This window comes from Nycticebus coucang, chromosome 7 (genome assembly GCF_027406575.1).
Source record: "Nycticebus coucang isolate mNycCou1 chromosome 7, mNycCou1.pri, whole genome shotgun sequence".
NCBI lineage: Eukaryota > Metazoa > Chordata > Mammalia > Primates > Lorisidae > Nycticebus > Nycticebus coucang.
In genome coordinates, this window is record NC_069786.1 from 78208493 (window position 1) to 78213857 (window position 5365).

Genomic DNA, 5365 nt, shown 5'->3' on the forward strand with positions numbered 1-5365 from the left:
GAGATACAAACAATTCAACTATGTCTGCTTCATCCATCTTCATACCTTATGCCATTTTCCCAGTCTAGCCCTAACCACCGCTTTGTAGGCAAATAAGCCTATACTGTGTACATTGTGGTATTTGAAAGTCGAAATGGATAACTTGGACAGACAGCAATGATCTTGATGTTGAAAACAAACATCCTCCCCATCAGCCATGAGAACATGAACTGAGGGGCATTACAGCTTCTCAGGAAAATTAGCTGGCTAAAAATCTGTTCTAGCTATCTCAGATGCGCACCAAATTTAAAAGAGTGAAAAAAAACAAAAATAATTTTTCGAAGTTGATTGTGGTGATGTAGTAGTTACATTGGCTATAGTGATTAAAGTAGCAATTATATTTGTTTTATTAAATTCTGGCAGGAATTATCTGTCTTTATATTCAACAGATTACAGAATGAAAACTTCCATCAAGCACCTGGGTATTTAAAAATATTTGGAAATTAGGCATTGTGATAAAATATTATACAGAGAATTTTTGAGAGAAAAAGTAAACATCATTGAGCAAAGAAAAGTACTCAGGGCAAATACCGTTCCCATACAGTTTATATTAAATAATATATGTGAAAAGAGGAAGGAACACAACGCATGTTTGCCTAATGGTGCTATTTGTAATAAAGGCTTTCAATTTTTCCCCACCATTTATGTTTTCCAAATCCTCATATAGCATTCCCCACATGCTCCGGATGTTGTCAGTGCTGTGCTATTTGTCCCTGACAATAAGGCAGTGACCATCCCTTCTCCAGCCAAGGATGTAGCCACAGTCTATTCTGAAGGACTTCTTTCTCATGTCTCTGCTTTACAATCTAGTCCCCAGAAATAGTCTCTTGGAGTTAAACCAAGCTGCTGTCAGGAAGCAGTTTAAAGTGGATATCTGAAAGCTTCATGGAACAGAGGAATTTTCTCTTGTTTGACTTTATCTGCTTATGGGGCAAAATGAAGTTTAGACTTGCTCGTTAGCAGATACAAGTTTATTTTCTAAAAAGTTGACTAACATACAATGCCTGATTATTTACATTAGCACTTCTCATCTCTACGTAAATATTATACACATCTGGGGAATTTTTTTATAAATATCATCATCCCATCCCCATCTCAAGGTAGAGTTTGCCCATTAGTACTTCCTAAAAGCCTATGAGGTCATTCTTACATAGAACCAGGTTACAGAAACACAGATCAGGTTGTAAGGAGTGTGTCAAAACATCACTGCTGGCATAGACTCTTCTCTCCCATCAGAAAGTCTCTTTCTTTGTTTTGTCCTTCAGTATCTCCTTGACCATCTCCAAAATATTCACATTATATACAAGGCTGTACTGTTCATTATATCTGCCAGTTCCAGTATGAATATGTGTGTATATGTGTATATATTCACACATCTATTTTTTATATACACATATTTTATTTATTTATTATTGTTTGAGATTCATTGAGAGTACAAGACTTAGATTACCCTGATTGCATTTGGTAGGTAAAGTCCCTCTTTTAATTGTGTGCTGCCCTCCAAGAGGTGTGCCATACACCATAACCCCCTCCCCCATCCCTCTTTCCCCTACCCCACCTTGAATTGAGTTTTTCTCTTATGAGGGCATTACGTTACATCTTTTGTATTAACCTGGATTGAGTTAGAACCCATTCTTCTAAGTAAAGGATCACATAAATGGAGAAGCAAGAATCTAATGTACTCAATTCTAATATGAAGACAGTAGATAAGCTAATATGTCTAATAATACATATATTTTAAGTGACACTGCTGTACCTTACTCCAAATAAATCAATGTTTTTATCTATACTGCATTATTTGGCCAAGCACACTGTGTATTAATGGAGAAGAGCTATCAATATGTGCAGAAGAGAAGCCAAAAAAGTAATAATTATAATTTCTCAAGCTATGACCCCAGGAATATTTTTTGTTTTTTTGAGACAGAGTCTCACTTTGTCACCCTGGGTAGAGTGCTGTGGCATCATAGCTCACAGCAACCTCAAACTCTCGGAGCTCAAGCAATCCTCTTGCTTCAGCCTCCCAAGTGTCTGGGACTATTGGTATATTCCACCATGCCCTGATAGTTTTTCTACTTTTTGATAAAGACTGGATCTAACCTTGCTCAGGCTGATCTCAAACTCCTGAGCTCAAACTATCCACCTGCCTTGGCCTTCCAGAGCGCTAGCATTACAAGTGTGAGCCCAGAGAAGCTTCTGTTCATGTCTCTTGCCCACAATGAAATGGAATCACTTGTTCTTTTCTTATTAATACGTTTGAGTTTTCTGTGGATTCTGGTTATCAAACCTTTGTCTGAAGCATAAACTGCAAATATCCTCTCCCATTCTGAGGGCTGTCTGCTTGCTTTACTTTCTGTGTTCTTGGCTGTGCAGAAGCTTTTTAGTTTGATCAGATCCCAGTAGTGTATTTTTGGTGCTGCTTCAATTGCCTGGGGGTGGGGGGGTCCTCCTCATCAAATGTTCTCCCAGGCCAATTACTTGAAGTGTTTCTCCTGCACTTTCTCCAAGAATCTTTATAGTTTCATATGTTAAGTTTAGATCTTTTATCCAGTGAGAGTAAATTTTGTTAATAGTGAAAGGTGTGGATTCAGCTTCAGTCTTCTTTAATCATCAGAGAAATGCAAATCAAAACTACTTGGAGATATCATCTAACTCCAGTAAAAGTGGCTCACATAACAAAATCCAAAAACTACAGATCTTGGCGTGGATGTGGAGAAAAGGGAATACTTCTGCATTGCTGGTGGGAGTGCAAGCTAATATATCCCTTTTAGAAAGAAGTATGGAGAATATTCAGGGATTTAAAAGTAGACCTGCTGTTTGACCCTGCAATTCCTCTACTAGGTGTATATCTAAAAGACCAAAAATCACTTTATAACAAAGATATTTGCACCAGATTGTGCATTGCAGCTCAATTCATAATAGCCAAGTCATGGAAAAAACCCAAGTGCCCATCAACCCATGAATGGATTAATAAATTGTGGCATATGTATACCATGGAATATTATGCAGCCTTTAAAAAGATGGAGATTTTACCTCTTTTATGTTTACGTGGATGGAGCTGGAACATGTCCTACTTAGTAAAGTATCTCAAGAATGGAAGAAAAAACATCCAATGTACTAAGTACTATTATGAAACAAATTTATAATCACTCACACTTTCATATTAAGAATTGATTACATCTATGGCCCAAGATGAAGGAGGGAGGAGGGGGATAAAAGGGAAGGAGGGAGGTCAGATGGAGGGAGAGTGAATGGTGGGATCACACCTACAGTGCATCATGCAAGGGTACATGTGAGATCTATTAGTATAGAGTATAAATGTCTTAACACAATAATTAAGGAAATGAGATGAGGTATATATTAACCAGTGTGATGTAACCACTCCTAATTATATGAAAGCATATTGTACCCCATAAATGCATTAATGTATACGTGATCTATGTGTTTATAATTTAATTTAAAAATAAATAATAATAAACCTCCACTGATTGAGAAAAAAAAGTGTGAGCCCACTTGGAACTTTATTTCATTCTATTTTTTTTGTAGAGACAGAGTCTCACTGTACCGCCCTCGGTAGAGTGCCATGGCATCACACGGCTCACAGCAACCTCTAACTCCTGGGCTTACACGGTTCTCCTACCTCAGCCTCCCGAGCAGCTGGGACTACAGGCGCCCGCCACAACGCCCGGCTATTTTTTTATTGCCGTTTGGCCGGGGCCGGGTTTGAACTCGCCACCCTCGGCATATGGGGCCGACGCCCTACTCACTGAGCCACAGGTGCCGCCCCATTTCATTCTTTTTTTTAACAAAAATCACTGGTTACTTATGTGAAGCATTTTTCAGCCATGTAAAAAGTGATCAATCACACTTCCAAAGGTCTATCAGTAATTCCTGCCCTGATACTCATTAAAATTCTCAGTTGGGAGTTTCTCAGCTGGTGGCAGTCAGATGTCAGGCGAAGCACAAGTCAAATGACATCTCCCCTGGCTGAATATCCAAGATGGCCCACTTACGTGACTGAGAAAGAATTTTTAGTGGTCTTTACTTTTTCACAGCGTATTTCCTTACAACACAACAAAAACTGTGTGAAGCTTCCAAGATAAGGTTCCTTTAACAATAGTAATTGGCGAATCCGGGCCGAGGCGGCCGAGCTGCGTCCTTGCTTTCCCGGTCCTGGTTCGCGCGCTGCTGTCGGAGAGTTCTCTGGTGGAGAGAAGGCGTTTGTGAACAGTGGATGGTTGCTGCGGCAGAGTACTATTTCGAAACGCTGGAAGAAGAATTGGTTTGATCTGTGGTCGGATGGTCGCCTGATCTATTATGATGACCAGCCCCGTCAGAGGATCGAGGACAAGGTCCACATGCCAGTGGACTGCATCAACATCCGCACGGGGCACGAACGTCGGGGTACTCAGCCCCCAGAAGGGAAGTCTAAAGACTGTATGCTGCAGATTGTTTGCCGAGATAGGAAAACTGTCAGTCTTTGTGCAGAAAGTACAGATGATTGTTTGGCGTGGAAATTTACACTCCAGGATTCAGGACCAACACAGCCTATGTGGGCTCTGCAGTCATGACTGATGAGACAGCCGTGGTTTCTTCCTCCTCCATACATGGTGTATGCCACACCGACACCTGAGCAGGCGAACGGCTATGGTCCACACGGTGGTGCACACCCACCAGGAACTCCAGTTGTCTATGCTGCAAATGGGCAAGCGTATGCTGTGCCCTACCAGTACCCATATGCAGGACTTTACGGGCAGCAGCCTACCAACCAAGTCATCATCCGTGAGCGGTATCCAGACAACGACAGTGATTTGGCACTGGGCATGCTGGCTGGGGCGGCCACAGGCATGGCCTTAGGCTCTCTCTTCTGCGTCTTCTAGAGGCCTTGAGATCTGGATGTGCACAGCTTCTGATAACCCCATGTGCAAGGATAGGATCTGCAGGGCGTTTCCGTTTGTGACACACAGTTTTAATCATAGTTGTAATAGTTCCTTTGAAAGTAGTGATGTCTTAATTGTAACTGATCCATATTAAGTATCTCAGAGGAGGGTTTGCACTGTGCTGTTTAGATGGACACAAACTCTTTAGGGGCACAAGTTAATTCCTAATGCAACTCTTGGAATACCTTATTTGAATATACCTATTTTGAAAGGCATTTTCTTTTTAGAGTTGAGTGTAGCAACTTTAGGGATAATTTATTTTTTTGTGTTGTGCTAGTAATATAGTGATGTGTAAGTAAATGAGTGATCATGGCAAGAAAACCTGCAGCTTCTGTTTAACTTCAGTCCTTCAAAGCTCAGGCCGGAGCTGGGCTGGTTGGGTCCTGGGC

The 5365-nt window shown here is 41.0% G+C and overlaps 1 pseudogene; it reads left to right on the plus strand.

The window, feature by feature from the left end:
* The first annotated feature begins 4353 nt into the window (after positions 1-4353).
* LOC128590300 (pleckstrin homology domain-containing family B member 2-like) lies at positions 4354-5098 on the plus strand (annotated as a pseudogene).
* Positions 5099-5365: the final 267 nt, after the last annotated feature.